Source organism: Copadichromis virginalis, linkage group LG22 (genome assembly GCF_057382275.1).
Source record: "Copadichromis virginalis isolate Kocher_CV1m ecotype Utaka linkage group LG22, C_Virginalis_male_GT1.1, whole genome shotgun sequence".
Classification (NCBI taxonomy): Eukaryota; Metazoa; Chordata; class Actinopteri; order Cichliformes; family Cichlidae; genus Copadichromis; species Copadichromis virginalis.
In genome coordinates this window covers 3,223,724-3,234,127 of record NC_140638.1, presented here as the reverse complement: position 1 = coordinate 3,234,127, position 10,404 = coordinate 3,223,724, and the positions used below count along the sequence as shown (strand labels likewise).

Genomic DNA, 10,404 nt, shown 5'->3' with positions numbered 1-10,404 from the left:
CTCCCAGAGCACTGGAGCATGGTGCTGCTGATGCAAAGTGCCTCTCTATGGAAACCATCTGACTGACAGAAACATGCAAGTTAGAATAGAAAGCCTTTTTTTGTCACTATAAAGTTGTACAAAGAGATACAGAGAAAATGAGACAAAGACACAAAGTTGCAGGGGAGAAGTGCCAGAAACACATTATATTAGATTAATATTTCAAACATGACAAAATGCTGATCTTACAGCAGCAAAATGATTGTATCTCTACAGTTTAAACATTTCTTATGCACAGAGTGGATAGTCATATTTACTATATCAGTCTACTCTTCATTCTATCAGAAACAGTTTTCACAGCTCGTACATTTTCTTTTTACACATATATGTAAGCATTGAGCCAAATGTAATAATGCCAACATATTAAATGAACAATAGTTGTCTCTTGTATATAATACATCTATATATACACTGTCACACTGTCATACTTGTCTTTGAGTGAAGAAATGAATGACCAACAAGACATTTTTCCTCCTTCATTTCTGTCACACAAAGCTGTATGAAATGTTTCTCGTGGTTAGTATCATGGTTGCTAGGCAACCTGAACAGCGCGACGCAGGCTAGACCGTCCCATTTCACAAGCCTCTCACTTCCGCACTTCTCGTACTCATATTACGCACCGTAGTGCGCGTACTTCAAGCGTGCAGACCCTGAATTGGGACACAGCCACGGGCTTTACACAGAGACCTGACTGAACTGGAACAGAGGGAGCATGGGAACCAAACCTAGGAACTAGAAATCACAGCAAAAGACATAACCAGAATAACCTAAAGCATAAGATAATAATAATTAACACAAAACACTGGGTCACATGACCCAGGACCATGACACTTATAGCACTAGAATTAAATAATAAGGGAAGGATTCTGGATCAGCATCATGATGAAAACTTGTGGCCGTAGTATATACAGAATTCTGGAGAAGGTATAAAATGTCACCGTATGTGTGTGTGTGTGTTTTATGTGTATGGATTTTTTAAATTATTACTCATCATATATTACTGTCTATTAAACCTGATTTTTTCATCCCCATGATAGAACAGAGAAAACCCAACTCAGGAGTGGTCCAAACATTTATAATTCTTTATTCAATCATCTTCCAGAAGAGAGAGACCCCACACAGCCCAAAAGCCAGTTGCAAAATCTCTGGCTTAGAAGCCAAAAATGTGTCTCGGGACGGTGTAACTCCGTCACAACAGGTAACAATAACGCCTGTACCAGTTGTTGTATAGCAGAGGTGCTCAAGTATAAAAACAATAATAAACACAATGCTTTGGTTCTATAACATTTTTCTATCATTACTTTATTTTGGATTAGGTGCATGAGCTTTTAAGTATGGGTAATTAAATAATAGATTAATGAAACACCAGAGTGTGCCCTGTTCTGAGATGTACAGCAAGTGGAGAGTGACAGATGAGATGAGGAGATGGAAGAGTGACTCACAGGCAGAGCCGAGTTTATTTCCCACAGTTTTGTTGTTTAATGCTTCCGAGCGCTGTCACCAATCTTTGCATTTTATTATCATCTCATAACCTTCTTTAATCAGCTGCCATCTCTGCTGTGGACTTTTTACTGTCTACAGTCTCAAAGCAACACAGACCTCCATCACTATCTGCAGCAGGAGCAGCAGCAACCCCTCAACAGCAACAGTGTTGTTGTTATTCAGCCTGGTTCCATGTGCCCCTTTTGAACTTTGAGCACCCGTCCCTTCCAGCATCTCTGCACGGCCCTGCTCAGAATCATCATCTGTTTTAGGTTGACATTTTATATGTTTTGTAGAATAACAGGACAAACTGTGAGACTGGAAAGACCTGAGTTTCGTGCTCTGTTTTGTGACGTAGTGTGCGATGCTCAGCAGTATTATCATTTTAACTGGTTCTGTGCGCGATCTGAAGACACTAAGTGTTTGTGAGAGAACATAAAACTGTTTTGATGCATTTGTGAGGTTTTACCTGATGAGTTTTAAGTTTTGTGATTGTAGCTTGAAAATTAATTTTAATGTTTAGAGTTATGATAAAGAAGGTGGAAGCATTAAAGTGATGTATCTTAACAGTTGTTAAATGTAAATGACCAAATTGGATTTTTGGAATATAGTTTTATTGTGTTTCGTTGTTTTTATGTAAAAATTATAATTTTAATATGTTATGAAATTATGATTTAAAGAATTCATATTGTTGAGATTGTTTGTTTCAGAGTCAGAGAGCCGTGTCTCTCTACAGTCAGAGGTTTTTGTACGGCGGCTCAATGACTTTGTATCACTGTGGTACACGTTCGGTGGAGGAACCAGACTGCAAGTTGGAAGTAAGTCAGACTTAGAGCTTTTTTTTTTTTAATGTAATTTTCTTTTCTTTAATTTCATTTAATATGAAAGGCTAGGAAACTTTTTATGTAACTGATTAATTATTTTATTCATAAATTCTGTCCTAAGAAACAAAGTCAGCTTTGGAAATGAATATTCAGACACTCAGGACAATTTCCAATGAAAATCTGGGATGTTTCATATTATTCATTATTATTTCTAGTTCTGATGGTAAAGTTGTATTTTGAGGGCTTGTAGGTTTAGTTCAGTCACACAGAGAGCCGTGTCTCTCTACAGTCACAGGTTTTTGTACGGCGCCTCAATGAGTTTGTATCACTGTGGTACACGTTCGGTGGAGGAACCAGACTGGATGTTGGAAGTAAGTCAGACTTAAACCTCATTTACTTTAGCAAATTTCTTTCTTGTGGTTATCTTAACTTTTCTGTTCAATGCGCCTAAAAAAACCTCAGGAAAATAGTTTTTAGATAAATTTTCATGAAGAAACAAAGTTAGCTTCAGAATAAATGTTAAAATGAATATTAAACACAATATAAAACATCAGAGTGGACTTGAGGATATTTTACATATACATACATCTGGTTAAGTCTCGAGAGCTTTTAGTTTTAATCCAGTCTGACAGAGTCAGAGAGCCGTGTCTCTCTACAGTCAGAGGTTTTTGTACGGCGCCTCAATGAGTTTGTATCACTGTGGTGGACTTTTGGTGGAGGAACCAGACTGGATGTTGGAAGTAAGTCAGACTTAGAGCTTTTTTTTTTAATGTAATTTTCTTTTCTTTAATTTCATTTAATATGAAAGGTTAGGAAACTTTTTGTGTAACTGATTAATTATTTTATTCATAAATTCTGTCCTAAGAAACAAAGTCAGCTTTGGAAATGAATATTCAGACACTCAGGACAATTTCCAATGAAAAAAGTTAAACTGCACAGAGTGAAGATAAAGATCTCTGGTGTTCTTATTGTATCATATCATTTAAAACAATGTAAGCAATAAAAAAACCACATGAGGTAAGTAGTGGTATTGAGTTTCTTATCCAGAACAAGCTGTTTATTATGAAGAACTGATGATGTTGAAGCTTAACATCTTTTAAAATTGTTGACACATCTTTGTTTTGTTTTGTTTTTTTATTTCCAGTGTAGTTTGAACATATTTCAGCTCAAACTGTGTGATGATTCTCTCTGTGCTGATATGCATGAGAGGTTTCTTAAAGGGAAGTGAAACAATGTGTGAGTGAATGACTGGTGGAGCAGAAAAAACACCTGACAGAAACTTCTTAACGGAGAAAATCAAATTGTGGTTCCTGTCCTCTGAGCTGATTGGTGTTTCCTAGGTGATGCCCGCCCCGCCCTGAAGGTGCTGGGTCCCTCCAGTGAGGAGCTGAAACAAGGGGAGGCCACGCTCATGTGTGTGGCCAACAAGGGCTTCCCCTCAGACTGGAGTCTGTCCTGGAAGGTGGATGGCAGTGGCAGCATCAGCTGGGAGGAGAGCAGGAGCCCCGTGGTGCAGGAGAACGACGGCCTCTACAGCTGGAGCAGCACCCTGAGGCTCCCTGCAGACCACTGGATGAAGGTGGGCTCTGTGACCTGTGAGGCCACCCAGGGCTCCCAGACTCTGGTCTCAGAGCCACTGATGAGAGACCAGTGTCCCCAGTCCTGACCTGACTAACTGTGACTTTTATGCTGGTCTTACTTTCACACTGCTTTTTTTTTTTTTTCCAATTTCTTCTCTCATTTTTCATTGCTTTGTTTAAAGTTTAAAGTTTGTTTAAAGTTTTAAAGAATAAAAAAATATCTACATTAAATAAGAATCGAGTCTTTGTCTTACTTTTGTGGTGATGTCAATATTAAACTCTAAATAATGATTTCCAGGGTTCTAATTGGAAACCAGTGTGCTATCTGTAGTCAGTATGAGTCAGTAGAATTAAGTCACTTTCAATACATGAAGTAAAGCAAAGTTTATGTTAAAGAGTAAGTGCGAAGGGGAATTGAGAGACACTGCCATTACTAAGCAGGATATTAAAGACATTACATTTATGCAAATTCATTGCATGCTGTGTAATGAAATGTTTCAGCATGTTGCAGGTTGTTGTATAAAACACTGAGCAGGTGGAGCAGAAAAGCGCTGTATAAGAATGAGTCTATTCTCGTGATCAGTGTTGGGGTAGGTATTTTAGAAGTAATTTAATATACAGAGTTTTTTTGTTAAAAGTATTCAGTACGTTATTTTGTTTTGTTTTTTTTCTGTAAAATCACCTGAAACACAACATGTCATAACTGTCATTGAACAATATGAACTTGTAGGCTACAGTCTCTCACACCAACATAAATCCCTATCCTAACGACGACACACATATTTTCTTTGTCTTGGCATTTAGGTATATGAATACCTGTCAAGGGTCCTTGACATACAGGTCTCCGACTCGGAGGACAAAAATTAATGTCCTGTGTCTTAGGAGGGCAGGATTGCTTTGCTTTTTCTTTATACGATGTTTCGCAGTATTAGTTTTGCCTAACAACCTGTTTTTGACTCCTAAATTGTCATTAATGCAACCGCTCTACATAACAGTCAGTGTAACTGATTATAAATCTTTTATTCATGAACCTACACATTACGCTTTATTTACTAGGTGTATGTATTTTAACAGAGCAAGAGGTGGACCACACGTTTGAAGAGCTGCTGGTCTTTATAACTGGGGCTGACTTACTTCCACCACTGGGGTCCTGCAACATAGACTTTTATGATCAGGAGTCGGGGATACGCATCGATGTGCAGCTTATCCCTGTATCTTCCGAGACGTGTTGCATACGAGGATCAATTTAAAGATCTTATGAACACTGCATTAAAAGGATTCCTGGGATTTGGAAAGCTGTAGCTGCATTTACATGAACTGATGCTGGAAAGCTGTGGTTGAAACCTGTGGCCTTTTGGGATGAAGTTGTGTTATTCTAAGTGTTCTGAAATGGGATTGCTCCTGGGCTTCTTCAAAATTGTACATTTTAAAAGTGTTTAGTATAAAAGTTGTTTGTTTTTACAAATGTGACTGTATATAGTTGTATTTATAGTCCCGTTGAGACAGGTGGGGTATGCATGCAACAAGCCATGCACCAAAAAGTGATGCTCAGAAAATGCTTCAAGTATTGGAAGGAAAATAACAATTCATCTACAAATGTTCTTTTGAAAGGTTGTTGTGCAGTCATGTTTAAGTATTCGGTTATAATATACTGCATAGTTTCTTGTTGCTGCGTTGTGTTTGTGTTGTTGTTTTAAATGTACAATAGCTGCCTAACAAACTTTGAACTGAAAGACGCTGACTTTTGTAAAATAAAAGTATTGTAATGTCAGTTCTCATGGTGTCTCTTTACCAATTAAAGTTGAGGCTCACCTGTTACTGTCAAATACTGGTGTTGGGATCCACTGACGAGGGCTGTTCAGTACACAGGTATGTGCTTAAGTCGAGGTAAACAGTTCAATAAATTTACCTTCATCTGTTCTCAAACTGAGAGCTCAAGATTCCAGCTCAACTCAATTTGTTCAACTGCTTTCAGGAACAAAGCAGTTTTAACTCCTAAGTTTAAAGTCAGAGTTGGTCAACTCTGAGATTGGCAGCTGACCTTTGACTATAACCTGTTTAAATATTAATAACTCAATTTGAGGAATGTGAACATGTGTCAGTGCTATTATTAGAACACATACTAATATACACAGAGGGTAACGAGGGAATACACCACAGAAGGCAGACACAGCTGAACCTCATCAGACATGACGAATACACTCACACAGAACGCAGAATCCAAATAAAACAGGGAACCAGAGAATAGCTCTGAGACACGGGTTGGCAGAACATAAGGAACAGAGGGACGAAGAAATGCGACTGGAAAACAGAAAATAAATGAAACGAATCATATTAATAATCAAAGAACATGAATAGGAAGTCGACAGGTCTTTGGACCATGGCAGTGTTGAAGAGCAAAAAAGAGAAAATCTAAAAACCTGAGAAAGAAAAGATGGAAATTTGATCATTTGACTGATTTGGACTTAAAGTTTCTATTTGAAGTATTTGCTAAATTGTGCAGATAATTATGACTCACTGACTTTTGGTGAGTTCATTTAGTGTCAGATTTTTTTTCTTACAGAAATATGATTTTTGATAATGATCGATATTTAGAAATTGAGATTTATTTGAGCTGGTATGAAGCAGAAGTCAAAGGTCACAAATGATGATTGTTAAAAAAAATGATATATTTCCAACTTTTTTTTCCTTTAGCAACAATGACATTTTCACTGTGTGTGCGTGTGTGTGTGTGTGTGTGTGTGTGTGTGTCCTCAGTGAACTGTATCAGTCTCTGCAGTATCTTCCAGCTGCAGCAGTCACTTCAGTTTCTGTTCAGTCTGACTGAGGGAGGTTTTTGTACGACTGTTTTTCACTGTGTGAACACATACTGACTGTTAACATTGAATTCACCCATACAGTAATAAACTGCTGCATCTTCAGCCTGGACTCCACTGATGGTCAGAGTGAAGTCAGTGTTTGATCCACTGTCTGTAAAACGAGCTGGAATCCCTGATACTCGATTGTTAACATAGTAAAAGAGCAGTTTAGGCACTCCTCCATCTTTCTGTTGGTACCATGACAGGTCAACACCACTATCTACTCTATGACTCGTTTTGCAGTTGATGCTCACAGATCCTCCCACAGCAGAGCTCACTGCTCCAGGCTGAGTCACTGTATATTGTCCTCTGGACTCTGAGGACACAGAGACAAAAACATAAAGCAGCTTCATGGTTTTGTGGGCTTCATTTCAGAGGGACAGATGTTGATAGAGGAGAGGAGTTTGATTCTCTGGACTTTACCTGTGAAGCAGCAGCAGAGGAGAGTCCAGATGAGGACGCAGATCAAAGTCATGTTTTTGATGAGGAGGATTTCTGTGGCTTCTGTTGTGATGAAGGACAGCTGTCAGTCATCCAGTGTTCAACTCTCAGGACTATAAACTCTCCCAGAGCACTGGAGCATGGTGCTGCTGATGCAAAGTGCCTCTATGGAAATCATCTGACTGACTTCAACAGGATTTCATCACAAGCAGTCATCACAATGTGAATTCACAGGTGTCATTCCGATCAGTCAACATGGTTTGAGAGTCATTTGTAAAATCATCTAAATGATATGATTCATATTTATTCAGAAAAGTATATTTTAACATCCCCTGGTCTAGTTTTGTTTTGGTTGCTGTGACTCTAAGTCAGCACAGACTTGTATCAGTTAAATAATGCTGTTTAGTAATGGATCAATCAAATTAACATTTTACTGAAATTCAAAGTAAGTTCTCTAAATTTGGTCCTGTATTGGAGCAGATAACATGTGGACGTCTGTGCCACAAGGATACTCCTCTTTTTACTTATTTTTTTCAGAGGCTCAAAAATAACTGAGCAATTGAGGACGAATGAGGACAGAATTCATAGTTTAAGGGAAAAAACTCTACCACAGCTTAATTTTGAGTACTTTACACGTCATATTCATTAGTCTAAAATACTCTCTAAGGGGAAAATGGACTGGTTTTTCTATAGTGCTTTTCTGCTCATTCACCCATAAAGAAATACAAGAACATTTTTGTATGCTTTTCCTACTGGAATGCTTTCTATACAACATTCAAACACATTTAGACTGAGATGGATGCATTGGATGGATGCTTCTGAGCTACAGTAGCCCCAGGTGGCTGTATCATAGTCTAAGTCTACTACCAAGAGATCAAGAGTCATCTTCATGAAAGGAAACTCTTACCAGTTACAAACTGCTGGTTACACTCAAGAACTGGAAGACTGGATTAGACTTTGCCAGAAAAACACAGAAAAATCAGGAACAGTTCCAAGATGAAGTTTTATCAGCATAATTGGAAAAGAAAATGATGAAGAAGGAAAACTGATCTGAAGCATATCACATCATCTGTCAAAGATGTTGGAGCCAATGTTACTCATTGGAGTAGTTGGAAAGTCATTGGACAGCACTTCACAGTGCAAATAGATAATGACCCAAAGAACACTGACAACCCAAGACTTTCTCAGGTGAAGAAATGGTCAAGTCACCTTTTTTTTGGTCTCCTATTATTAAATAGCCACAAGGCTCAAAATGTGGGTTTAGTGTCAGGGATACAGATAATTTAAGATTTAAGCTAGGTGTTAGAGTTCAGGATTCATTTTTAAGGTTAGGGTAAGAGGCTGGGGAAAGCATTATGTCAACTAGATGTCCTCACTAAGGTATAAAAAGCATTTATTTGTGTGTGTGTGTGTGTGTGTGTGTGTGTGTGTGTGTGTGTGTGTGTGTGTGTGTGTGTGTGTCCTCAGTGAACTGTATCAGTCTCTGCAGTATCTTCCAGCTGCAGCAGTCACTTCAGTTTCTGTTCAGTCTGACTGAGGGAGGTTTTTGTACGACTGTTTTTCACTGTGTGAACACCCACTGACTGTTAGGATTGTGTTCACTCTGACAGTAATAAACTGCTGCATCTTCAGCCTGGACTCCACTGATGGTCAGAGTGAAGTCAGAGTTTGATCCACTGCCTGTAAAACGAGCTGGAATCCCTGATACTCGAGTACTAGCATAGTAAATGAGACGTTTGGGAGATTCCCCATCTTTTTGTTGGTACCAAGCTAAATAGTTGTTGTTATAAACATTCTGACTGGTCCTACACTTGATGCTCACAGTTCCTCCCACAGCAGAGCTCACTGCTCGAGGCTGAGTCACTGTATATTGTCCTTTGGACTCTGAGGACACAGAGACAAAAACATAAAGCAGCTTCATGGTTTTGTGGGCTTCATTTCAGAGGGACAGATGTTGATAGAGGAGAGGAGTTTGATTCTCTGGACTTTACCTGTGAAGCAGCAGCAGAGGAGAGTCCAGATGAGGACGCAGATCAAAGTCATGTTTTTGATGAGGAGGATTTCTGTGGCTTCTGTTGTGATGAAGGACAGCTGTCAGTCATCCAGTGTTCAACTCTCAGGACTATAAACTCTCCCAGAGCACTGGAGCATGGTGCTGCTGATGCAAAGTGCCTCTCTATGGAAATATTCACAGTGACTCCAGCATGACTTCATAAGCAGTCATCACATTGTGAATTCACAGGTGTCATTTCAATCGGCCAACATGTTTCAAGAAAAAATGTAAAATGGTATAATTATAATTTTTTGATCTGGGATGCACTTTCGAGGTCCAAGTATTTTTGTTTTTAGTCTGTTATTTATTCATTCGGGATCTCTAAGTGTTCTCCTTAACTACAAACTGCTGCAGCAGATTAAAAACAGAATTAAACATTCATTCAGCTACTGCTATAAAAGTCATGATGAATGATATCTTCGGGGCATTGAAACTTTTGGTGTGACTTTCTCCTGGACTGACTCCAACATGCTGTTGTCAGGGTTCCTGGGTCGTTGACCCAGCATTTTCAGTTTGTTTCATGTCTGGTTTATTCTCTGTTTTCACTCCCTGTTCTTTGTGCCAGCCTTTCCCTGTGTGTTACTTCAATTATGTTCAGCTGTTCACTCACCAGTCTCCAATCAGTCATTATTCAGCCAGTGTGTTTAAGTCCTCAGTTTCTACTCACTTACTGTCTTGTCATTGATATTGTCACTGCTGTCTACGCTGCATGTTTGCCTTTCAGTTCAGTTCAGTCCAGTCAGCCAGTCTTCTTCCCTGTTCTGCTCGTGCGTTCATCCTGCCATTGCATTAAACATCCTTAATCCTCACCACGAGTCCTGTGTTTGGATCCCCTCTTCTTCACATCCACACAGCAACCCCTGACAGCTGTTTAGTAACAGATCAATCACATTAATATAATCAAGATCACAAAGTCGGTTGTCTAACTTTCTGATTGCATTTGAATTGAAAGGTGTGTAGGTTTTACCCACAAGGATTTTTTCGCCAGACACTCAAAAGTAATTGAACAACTGTCTACTACAACCCATTTCATGGAGATATAAGACTTGTTTCCTCATTATTCAAAGATAAGTTAAAAAGATGAAGTATTTTCAGTTCAAAGTTAGCATAAGGTTCAGGAAATCGTT

The 10,404-nt window shown here is 38.8% G+C and overlaps 1 pseudogene across 1 annotated transcript; it reads left to right on the top strand.

Moving 5' to 3' along the window:
* The first annotated feature begins 2,282 nt into the window (after positions 1-2,282).
* LOC146682412 (Ig kappa-b4 chain C region pseudogene) lies at positions 2,283-4,181 on the top strand (annotated as a pseudogene). The gene is made up of 3 exons (XR_014917734.1): positions 2,283-2,339; positions 2,602-2,716; positions 3,686-4,181. The product of XR_014917734.1 is annotated as an Ig kappa-b4 chain C region pseudogene (transcript).
* Positions 4,182-10,404: the final 6,223 nt, after the last annotated feature.